The sequence below is a fragment of the Lactuca serriola genome, chromosome 4 (genome assembly GCF_051521515.1).
Source record: "Lactuca serriola cultivar US96UC23 chromosome 4, Lser_US96UC23_V15, whole genome shotgun sequence".
NCBI classification, from domain to species: domain Eukaryota; kingdom Viridiplantae; phylum Streptophyta; class Magnoliopsida; order Asterales; family Asteraceae; genus Lactuca; species Lactuca serriola.
Genome location: NC_136411.1, coordinates 300,280,739 through 300,293,435, shown reverse-complemented (window position 1 = coordinate 300,293,435; position 12,697 = coordinate 300,280,739).

Genomic DNA, 12,697 nt, shown 5'->3' with positions numbered 1-12,697 from the left:
GAATTAGGGTGACATAACTTTGATTTGTTGTAGTAAACAAATCACTTCGATCCATTGTAGTTGTCGGACTTGAAAAACTTAGCACCAAAAGAATGATGTATCTAATGACTCACATCCAAACCCTAGAACTAGAACGCAAGAGAGGAGGAGGTAGTTTTTGGCCAAAGTATTCTCTTGGAAATGTGGTGAATGATAATTACAAGCCTTAGGGTCCTATTTATAGTGAAGATGACATAAGGGAAACCCCTAGATTTGAATAATAAAATATCCAAACTTAATCTATTTAAATATGGTATCGTTATCAGCTTTATGAATATTCCAGAAACCCTATAATCTTTCCTAAAATCTTCCACCACTATTAGGGTTCTAGGATTTTCCTTTATTGCTCAATTAAGAATAATTACAATTCAACTGTAACACCCTAATTTTCAAATACAGATTAAATTACAAATAACTATTGCTACTTCTCTCAGGATCATATCTAACTCTTAATATTTTCTAAAGTACAACGTAAGCAAATAAAATAATATACAAAGTCTTCAACTTAAGAGCTTCGGGTGTTACGTCTTAGTGAAAACTCCTTTTTTGTCTTCTTGATTAATCTTCATATTTTTCCTTTCTGTCACACCCCAAAACCAAGAACGGCGGAAACGTTCTGCGCGGAGGACGTCATGTATAGTATCATAACAATGCAAAGTAGTAAATAAACAACAACATCATCCATTGCATTAATAATATAATTTCATACAAGTGTGTTCTTTAATAGTAATAAGACACCAAAAATGAATAATCAAAATAAAAGACGATTCTTGAAGATGCTCCGTCTTCTCAAAACCTGATCATCGGTACCTGTCTACTGGTGACCTGAGAATACAAGTTATTTTGAAAGCGTAGATCAACATTTAAGCTGGTGAGTTCATAAGTATTTAGTGTCAATGTTTGTATAAGTTTGATGAAAATGTTTGTAATTGATCAATGTAAATGTTTGTATATGTTTGAAACTCCTAGAAAATCCTATATTTTCTACTAGTATAAAAAGTAGTCTTATACCAAGACCAGACTGTTTTGTATGTTTGTTCCTTTGTAAAAGTGAATGCTTTTCCCAAGTATGACTATCATTACCAAAATATAGTTTTATATTACCCTTTATGTGAGAAGATCACAATTTGAATATAGTGGGAAAATGTATATGTGTACTGCAGTATTATTTGTATTAATCACTGAAGTAATAACTACCTTAAAACCAATGGTTTAATTAAGGCAAAACGTGATATGATTGTTACCATACTAATCTGACTATAACACGACGATGAAAGACATCAGAAGAAATGACATTTGGCACCCGTAGACTTGCAAATCCCACTATAGCGAACATCAAAGGTGTAGTATAGTCAATCCAGTATAGATCTATACGCAAACTCACTACTAGAAAAACAGCCTTTTACGACGCTCATTGCGCGTCATAAAAGGCTCAGATGACAAGCAAATGCGCGTCAAGGAAGACCCTGTCATAAAGAGAGACGACGCGCATTGACGATGCTCATTTACGACGCGCAATTACGACGCGCATTTACGACACACAATGCGTATCAAGGAAGGCCCTGTCATAAAGGAAGACGACACGCATTCGCGTGTCGTAACCTTACGACGCGTGTGTTAATGACACGCAATGCGTATCAAGAAAGGCCCTGTAAAAAATGGCCATGTCATAAATGAAGATGACACACATTTTTGCGTATCATAATTTTAAATGTTTAAAAAAAATATTATTTATAGATTTACTTATTTTCAAATTAAATTTGTATTTAGTGTTTCATAATAGAAAATAAAATATCATATACAAAAAATAGAATCCATTGCATAAATTTAATGTCATACAATTCTATTTCTTACAATATATAAATTTGCATCTAATCTACTATGTACATCAAATTCCAACTAAGTAAAGTTGCATCTTGCCTTTCATAATTCTTTAAGACTAATGCTCCAAACTGCTGATTATATGGATAAGCAGTTGTACATTGGCCCATCTCACTCAATAATGACTTAGCCAAATTCAATTCACTTTCCAAGAGCTTTCTCATGTACAACAAGGCCAGTTCCAGTTCCTTCCAACCCTACACAAAGTATCACATCCAATTAGGAAGTAAATATAAGCATATCTTGCAGGGGTAAAATGGTAATTTGTGTAATTTTATAACCAAACACAAATTACCAGGCAAATACATAAGAGCAGGACAATCTTTTAGAGGCCTGTTACAGGCAACTTAAGGTGCACCATGTGGAAGTTACTGAGTGGGTCATTTTTAGGATCCATGACTTCCTTTTTTCTTAATCTTTTTTAAACCTAGAAAAGTTATGAAAATGGAAGTTAGGGGACAACTTAAGATGCACCATGTGGAAGTTACACAAAGCATTTAATCTAAAAAGAAATATAAAAGAAGCACCTGAATAAAGGTTGCTGGACCACCACATATATCAAAGTACTTCTTTAGGCCCTTAATGTTCTGAGAAAACAAGAAAGATTATTTTACAATATAAAATATTTTTAATATTAAAAAAAGTGTTAAGTACCTTAGCATTCGAAAAGATGCCATTAGATCCTTCGTTTCTCAACGGTTGACCATCTTTCATGATTATATTGCCTCTTGATAATCTAGAAAATCCGTAATTTGGTGATGCACCCAGTTTTCCTTGTGCCTGAGCATGTGCTAATACTTGCTGTTGCTGTTGATGTAGGTGTTGCTGCTGTTGTTGTGATGCCAAATAAAACTGATTTGGGTTCTGTAAATTGGGTTTATGGACTTGAAGACCTATACCAGGGCGTAGTTGGTCAATTCCCTGCATTTGTATTCTTATGTCAACCCCAATGTAAACTATGAAATTTTATATATAGGAAACTTACAGTTAGAGGCCAACCCTTCAATGGAAGACCTATTTGACCTTATTTATTTGACCAGTTGACTTCCCCTTCATTTTCATATCTAACTCATAATCCCATTGCTAAATTGATAGCCTATAACGGATGAAGACTAAACTTAGTTACTACAAAGTTAAAGAGGGAAAGAAAATCATGGGAAATTGCAAATCGGAGAAAGTGCCTTTTAAAAGTGCTTATGTTTAAAAGAGAATGAGACCTGGCCTTTCCTTAATTGCAGCAAGTTGTGACTATATAGTTTGATAAAAATGTAATTAGTAAAAAAAATAGTATGACTATGAATAGATTATAATTTATAAGTTATAAACTCACTGTGAATAATTTAACTCTACTTGTAAATGGCACCAAGAAAGGAGCTTGTTTCAGTATGTCATATGCCCTTGTGTTTTCAATCATCGCCTGTGAATTAAGTAAATAAATGGATTCTTTTTAATCATCACAAACTCAAACTTAAAAAAAATATATGTGAATTAAGTAAATAATTATTACCTGAGAAATGAAGTGATCATTAACACCATCAGCATGGAAGTTACCAGGGTGTGCAAACTGCCTTCTATTATTCCAATCTTGCAGTTGTAATTGTAGATTTATAGTTACACAAATTATTGTCTTTCAAGATTGTCAATGAAAGTCAAACTACAATAAGCATACCTGAGAAAGAAGTTCAGAAGCCACAACACTAACCCTATATTAAACAAATTCTACATGGTGTTTCTTTAAGGAAAGATTGTTTTTAGTAAACTTCATTGGTGCCATAGGGTTTAACCAAAGAATCTGCCACAAATACTAGAGAAAGAAAAAAACAAAACCATGAATTAAATTTGTATAATAGGAGCTAAAATGTAGAAAAAATGTCCAAATTTGGAAGAAATAAGCTTGATGTTTGCTAGCATCAACATTACAAGTTGTGGTAGTAAAATATTTTTCTAAAATCAGCTCAATTTTTCTTTAGAAGAGGGACCAAAAACGTTATAAGAACCTCAAATCATGACCAAAATTGGAAGAAAATAACCTTTTGGAGACCAAATTTGCAAAAATCAATTATACTCAGGGATCAAAAATGTAAATTTAATAAACTACCTGAACAAACACATCAGTATGAGTCTTCCCCTCATACAACATCAACTCTGCTTTTGCTCCTACTCTTTGAAGAGTATCCTCAAATAGTGGTGTAGAAACTACACCACTGTTTGATGATGACAAAGGTTGGTGCTCCTCTGATGCTATTGGATACTGCACAATCAAGAAAAAAAAAACTAACATTCGGATAACATGAAGGGTAAGATGGCAATTTCATAGTCCCATACAATATACTAACATGATAGAATCGGGGTGAAGTGTTGAGTTCTACTCCTTTAGAAAAGCAGCAACAGCAGCCTCCCATTTTTTGTTTTACTCAGTTATGGATTTTATCGAACTGAAGATATTGATAATTGTGTCATTGTGGTTTTGTTCTCTAGTAAAGGAGAAGACGCCTCTCAACTGTAAGTTAACATCAACACACTTATATATTATTATTTTAAAAAAAACTAAATTGAAAAAATAACAAAAGACTCACACCTGCAGTCTGCTGGAATGGGAAAGTTTCTGTAATCTATGCATGCCACTATAACATCTGTACCTGATTAAGGATTTATATGTCATTTAGCGATCTAGCCATTTAGGAAGTATAGTGACATTGAGAATTTTAAGTTAAAGGGTATAAAAGGAATCTTGTAATTTGTTATTAAACATGGTGATTAAATAAATTAAAAAAAAAGTTCTCACAAGAAGTCGATTTGATCACAAGAAGGGTCTCTTGAATTTATTCAACTGCAGCTACTTTACTCCCAACCTCATGTCTAATAATACCCACAGACAGTCGTGAATCTTGTGATGGAATCAAAATAGGATCTTTTTTCGGACAAATATACCCCTAGTGAAGGTCATACTGATGGTTACTTAGATGCAGATGTGTCCTTGGAAGTCAACAAGATTGGCACATGTCCACTTTCAGAAGACCCTAAGGCAACAGCTGGGATCTTACTTGACTCAACAGGAACAACCTTTGGCACTTGGCCCTCCATCTTACTACTAGATGTAGACGAAGTCACTTAAGATTGCTTCTTATCACTTTTAAAAGATTAGATGCTTCATTTATTTCTTCCAAGATGTTCCTGAATGCACTCCACCCTTCATATCTAGTGCTTCCTACTGGGACAATGATAGTACTCCTGTTTCTACTAACTAAAGCTTCGGATACATGAAGCTTCGGGTTTTGTATTCAGGGAATCTTTCAAGCCAGTTGACTAGAAAAGTGTAAGAATCTTTAGCTGTCTGGCTATCGCTTGTCGTGTAGTCAGATGATCTGTTTGAATACCAGAATCCCACTCTAGCTGGCGACTCCAAGAATAGTACATTGGCTACTGTCATTTTTCAGCAATAGGGTTTTATAGGGTTAGGCATGCACCAGCAAGACAGGGACTAAGATTAGAAGTGATGTGAATGGGACATAGTAATTAAAGGAATTTTTAAAGGAATTTTTGTTACCATTGTTCCATGCATAGTGGTTGGGGTAGAGTGTTTTTCCATCACTGTTGACACGGAAGGGTCCAAGTTCTTCTATGGCTCCATATCCAAACGACAAGCATCTTGGCCCTGTAGAATACCTTCATTAATAGTAGGTCTTACTCTAGATTTTGGTGCATTTGGATGATGATCTTTAGAAGCTCCATTCTGATTCATGACTATTTTCTGTGATTCAGATTCCAGTGAAGGAACGAGAGGAGTACCCGAGGGTGTTAAAAGCCTGAAAAAGATAACATCCAAACTTTACTAAATGTGTAAATGTGATCAGTAACATGTGCCTACAACTCTACAAGGATATAAACCATAATTTGTACATACTGGTTGCAGAAGGCATACTGATTTTGGTAGAATTTCCTGTTCTTGATCCTGTGACATCAAATTTTTTATATATTTATTGAAATATATGACGATAAATTAGTATCCACATGGCCAGGTAAGCTACACAAATCAAAGAAATTCATTAGGGATTTCCTATACTTTTACTCCTAAATTTTAGATAATATATTACAAGATTTATTACTTAAAAGGATAAGAAAAGGTCATAAACTAATAATTTTGAAGCATTAGCAACTGAAGTAAGAAAATAATCATCAAATAAATGGAATATCAAGTGACGAGTCAAATTCCTCTTCTGGGTGGTGATTTGGAGTTTATGGATCTTGCAGTCTTCCACATGGACAAATCCTAAGAGAGGGGGTCTTGTATATGGTGAAACTAATGCACTTGAATCTTTAGTCACTGAATCATCAAAAAGAATAGATAAACATTTAATGGATATTATTTTCAACCAATATAAGTTTAAAGAACACTGTCTAGCTATTAAAAGATATATCCTTTTAGGTCAAGGCGATTTTGTTCAATACCTAATGGAAATCATTGAGCCAACCTTTGTTGGGACAGATTGATAAGGGGTTGCTTTTGATGATACGAAGAGGCACGTGCAGTTCTTGTCAGCATCATAAGCAGAGACACCCAACAAACCATCCTAAGAAACACATTGGAGAAAAATGAATTCATAGAATTCATAGAAAAAAAAAGTAGAATCATTGGCAAGTAGATGTATATTATTACCATGTCAGCAAGTGGAGAAAGATCTGTAACATCCCCAAAATGATCATTCCCATTGTCACTAATGGAAGCCGATAGGCCCAACAATGGATTGAAACCCTAGAAGTCATTCACAAGAGTGGATTGAAACCCTAGAAAGTAGGAGCAACGCATTCTATTGATCTGATGATGATAATAATAATGACAACGGATTTGAACTCGCACAACTTACGAACATGTAGACAAATCATGTGATTTTAGACGAGGGTGTAGATGTCATTCGCGATTGTAGAGGAACAGTCTCTAATCTTCTTCACAGTGATTTTGGTGCGAGACTGGATGAGCTGTTGATGCAATCATATGTGAATAGACAAAATCAAGCATTTTAATCACAAAATGAAGTTGATGATTTGTCATTAGTTGTCATCCCCGAAACAGAGGAGGAAAGTGAGATAATCAATGGGTTCAAGCCTCCGTTCGAGGTGGTGGGGTTTCTGTTGAGCCATCGTCGCCATAGAAATGTAGGAAGGTAGGAGGCGAGATCTAGGGTTCGAGGTTTGACCATTCATCGTAGTTATCTTCCATCCCTAAAGTCACCAGTGTGGCATCTTTTTTTCTTTGGAGCCACCGTCGTTGCCCTATTATTTCCCTCGAGCCACCATCTCAAATCTTTCCAACTTGTTTGACGTTTTGAGAGAGAGAGATCGAAATGGAGAAATAAAGAATTCTGAAAAAAGCCCTAGAGTGTGATAACTTTGGAATTCACAAGCCAAACCATGGAAAAGAGAAAAGTAGAAACGAAGGAAGATGAGAACAAGGTGGGGTTTTCTAAATGGGGATTTCATTTCCCGCTTAGCTCTTAAAGGTTGAAAACGCGCGTTCGATTAAAATTTATAAAGCTACATCCTTAGACGACACACATTTTATTATAGGTGCCCTCCGTGTTTTTGTAGACACTAATTTAAGGGCGCACAATAATGCGTGACATAAATCCTTAAATTTTTCGAAGAGATAACATTTTTTTTAATGTCACTCTCTTTTACGTAACATAAATCAATGAGTGTCGTGGTTTGAGCGTCGTAAAAGGGTCTTTTTCATGTAGTGACTCACGCTCTCCCTCTAGGAGATTCTGGTTACAAAACATGACATAACGAAATGGTCGATGTGTCATGAAGTAGTATCTCACATTATGTTATCTCTGAATCTTGTTATAGTATACTTGTTATAGTAATAGTATTCTATGTATAATATCCTTTGTATAGTATTCTCTATCTAGTATTCTCTGTTATAGTATTCTCTATTATAGTATTCTCTGTTATAGTACTTGTATATGATAGCATTCTCTTAAACTATACCTATTATAGTTTACTAGTAAGTTATGAATATGAATAGATGAATGTATACCTTTGCTACCCAAAGATACTGAACTGATTGAATAGAACTTTTGTGTCAACATATGTATACATAATATATATCTAATATTTAGATGACCTTCAGACAACTGGCCGATACCCTAAGTCCACATCCAAACAAGGAAAAGGGAATAAAGTGAGCTAGCAGTCTATGTCCTTTAAACATTATGTATATAACTATACATATATAGACATGCTTTTGACAGTATATATAAGTTAAAAAGAGGTTTTGTAATACCATTAAAGAGTTTTGAACAATAAATAAATAATGACTTGATATCAGTTTATAAAAAGATTTAAAAGTAGTTAGTTTTGAAACACAGTTTGAAGTATATATGAACTCCTTGTTTGAAACACAATTATAAATCACATGTGATTGATTATATAAATATCATGTTTTCTACTTGTATTCCCCCCATAAAAGCATTTAAAATCATTTAAAAGATAAGTTAAGGGATATGAACTCACATGTAGTGAGTGATGCGAATGTAAGATCGGTAAAGGATGCTAAGTGTCAAGTGAAGACTTGAGCACACACATATGCTATTTAACATATAATGACACATATATGCTTACAATTAGTGTTTATAACAACTAATTATGTAATGGAACAACCTTAGGGACTAGGAAACACTTGTACTGAAGTGTTAAACCACATAGGGTTGCATATACGGGGTGTAGGGCCTCTTATTGGAGTTTATGGCCCAAATGGTAATAACCACATGAGTTTACGGCCAAGGGGTAATTTACCCATGAGCTTATGGCTGTAAAATCATGGTATTAAGTACCAAGTTGTGTTATAAGGTCTTATAAGTCATAATGAAGTGTTCTACGATGAAGTCTAAGCCTTAGGAAGGAATGGTGGCACCATTGCACCACTAATTAGGGGTTACGACCCAAGGCTTTGGAAGGGATTAAGGTTCATTTTCACCCTTAATTAGGGTTTATGGCCCAAGGAGATTTCTTGTGTTGGATTAGTGTCTAAGCCCGTAACCATGTTTGTCAAGTACTTGACCCGATTGTGCATGGTCCTTTTGGGTTGCCTTCACCAAAGCAACTTGACTGGAGAAATAAATAGAGAGAGAGGTTATTATGATTTATTAATATGTTATAAGAATAATATATTAAAGGAGAAATCATATTTTTTTAATTAATATTGGTCAATAATTAATCAGGAATTAATTTTGTGATCAAGTGTAATTAATTAAACTAGAGGGGCTGAATTGTAATTATGTGATAGTTGCAAAGTAGGGTAAGGGTTATCCTAGATATGGGTTGGACAAAATCAAGAGGATAAGGATCCTTGAAATCGTCCAAAGATAAGGGGATTAAAGGCTTATCTTATGGTTACTTGGTGGGCAAGCAACTAGATAAGGATAAGGACTGAAACCCTAATCTCCACACCTATATAAACACCCCTTTGCCATAAGAATTCGTCCATGCTTCCTAAAAGGGTTCTTAGGGCTGATTTATACCTCCTTCTTCTTTCTCTATAGCCTCTCCAATTTCTTGTGGTGTTTGTGAGCCATTAGAGGCACTACACTTGTGGTGCTTGCTTTCAAGACTCAGGGTTTGAAGATTTAAGTTGTTATTGCAATATAACAACAAGAGGTATGTAATCTAACCTTCTATGTTAAATTCGAAAATAGTAAGCCATATTAGGGTTTTATTATGTGTTCATAATGTTGTGTATCTAATAGTGAAAACATAGATCCAATTCTAGGGTTGCATGCACACATAGGATTGTATGTATAAAACCCATCACCTTGGCCATAAACACCCTTTTGATCTCGTTTTCTTGATGTTTTCTAGGTGTAAAATAGTTGATTTAAGTATATAACAAGCTAAGACAAGAGTACTTACAATATAGAAGCTTGTAAGGGTGTTTAAGGCTCAAGAACACTAGTGTGTGTTTTTGGTGTTCTTGGTGAAATGAAGAACACTTGAAGATCTATCAAACGAAGAGATTTCATGGATGAAATCATGTACAAACACTAGATATTGAAGTCTATCAACTAATCAGGGAAGGAAACACTTACCAAGTTGAAGATCTAGTGAAGAACTCGGATGATACTTGAGAGAGAATGAGTTCTAGGCTTGATAATGGTAAAAATGACCTAAAATGACTAAGTGTCATATTTATACCTTAGAGTTTATGGCCGTAAACTCCAAACTCTTGGAGTTTTGAGACTTAAGTGTTGTACAATTAACTCTGGAGTATACCTCCTATAATTACCTCTGATGTATTTAAGATTAAAGCACCCAAACTGGCCCCAAAATTGCTAAAAATTAGCAAAAGTAAGTTTGACTTTGATTGAATGTAGGGTTTGTTATAAGATAGAAATTTCGAGCTGTCACATCATCCTCCCGCTAGAGGAAATTTCGTCCCAAAATTAGAGTTTAAGCAAATAAGTAGTTACAAATAACTAAGTAAAAAGATGAGGATATTTCAATTTCATTTGATCCTCGCGCTCCCAAGTGAATTCAGGTCCTCGCTTGGCGTTCCAGCGAACCTTCACTATTGGGATACGGCTTTGTTTTGTTTGCTTGACCTCTCGGTCCATGATCTCTACAGGTTCTTCCACGAATTTGAGGCTCTCGTTGATCTCGATCTTGTCGAGTGGGATTACAAGAGTCTCGTTGGACAAACACTTTTTCAAGTTCGAGACGTGGAAAGTAGAATGTACGTTACTGAGTTCACGCGGTAGATTAAGTTTGTAAGCTATAGGGCCGATTCTGGAAAGAATATTGAAAGGCCCTACGTATCTTGGATTTAGCTTTCCACGCTTTCCGAAGCGTATCAAGCCCTTCCAAGGTGAGACTTTCAAGAGAACGCGGTCTCCCACCTGGAATTCCAAAGGTTTCCTTTGCTTGTCTGTGTAGCTTTTCTGACGGGCTCTACAGGCTTTAAATCGTTCACGAATCTGAACGATCTTATCTGTCGTTTCCCGTATGATTTCCAGACCTGTGAGATTGCTTTCAGGAACTCGTCCTTTAGCTAGCTGCGTGTCACCCACCTCAGCCCAACACAGAGCGGATATGCACTTTCGGCCATAGAGGGCTTCAAATGGAGCAACCTTTATGCTCGTGTGGTAACTGTTGTTGTAGGAAAATTAGACAAGGGGTAAATGAGTATCCCATGCCTTCCCAAAGTCGATCACACATGCTCTCAACATATCTTCCAGGGTTTGGATAGTTCTCTCACTTTGTCCGTCTGTCTGTGGGTGGTAGGCTGTACTCATGTCCAACCTCGTTCCTCGGGAACTTTGTAGCGACTGCCAGAACCTCGAAGTGAATCTACTATCTCTATCGGAGATAATGGATATAGGAACACTATGCAGTCATGCAATTTCTCTAATGTAAGTTCTCGTTAGTTTCTCCATCTTGTCAGTCTCTTTGATCGGTAGAAAATGCACGGATTTGGTCAATCTGTCGACGATGACCCAAATAGTATCAAGTCCACCCGTCGTCTTGGGCAACTTGGTTATGAAGTCCATAGTAATCCGCTCCCATTTCCACTCTGGTATCTCCGGTTGCTAAAGTAAACCTAATGGTTTCTGGTATTCGACCTTAACCTTTGCGCAAGTAAGGCATTTACTCACGAAGGTAGCAATTTCTGCTTTCATGTTAGGCCACCAGTATAACTTTTGAAGATCCATATACATCTTATCCGAACCTGGGTGAATGGAATATCGAGTGTTGTGCACCTCGGTCATGACCAAGTCTCGGAATCCACTGTGTTTCGGTGTCCAGATTCGGTCCATGAGATATAAGGCTCCGCCACCCTTGATTTCCAAGTTCTTATTCATTCCTTTCAGGGATTCACCCGCCAAATTTTTAGGTTTCATGGCTTCTAGCTGAGCCTCCTTAATATGTGTGGACAAGTGTGAATGGATACTCATAGTCAATGATTTGAATCGACGACCAGAGTATTCTTTCCGACTTAGGGCGTCAGCTACTACGTTGGCCTTGCTGGGATGATATTGAATTTCGCATTCGTAGTCATTGAGTAGCTCAACCCACCGTCGTTGTCTCATGTTGAGCTCCTTCTGGTCGAATATGTGTTGTAAGATTTTGTGATCTGTAAAGATAGTGCTCTTCGTACCGTACAGATAGTGTCTCCAGATCTTTAGAGCAAACACAACTGCTCCTAACTCAAGATCGTGTGTAGTGTAGTTGACCTCGTATGTCTTCAGCTGTCTTGAGGCATAGGCAATGACCTTACCTCTTTTCATTAGAAAACAACCGAGCCCTTGATTCGATGCATCGCAGTAGACTACAAAGTCTTCTATTCCTTCTGGGAGGATAGTATTGGTGCGGTGCATAAGGCTCGTTTCAGCGTTTGGAACGCCTTCTCTTGTTTCTCTTCCTAGTTAAAGGCCACGCCTTTCTGGGTCAGTGTAGTAAGCGACTTAGCGATGCTAAAGAAGTTATGTATGAACCTACGATAGTAGCCAGCGAGACCTAGAAATTCACGAATTTCTGTAGGTGTCTTCGGTGCTGACTAGTTCTTAATGGCCTTGATTTTGGATGGGTCCATGTGAATTCCCTCTTCACTAACAACGTGGCCCAAGAATTCGACTCTTCGAATCCAAAACTCGCACTTAGGGAACTTTGCATAGAGCTTCTCCGATCATAATGTTTCTAAGACTCTTTGTAGATGTTGATGTTGGATTAATATCTAAGTCCATAACTATATTTTCTATGTACTTGACTCGACCCAGCATGGTCC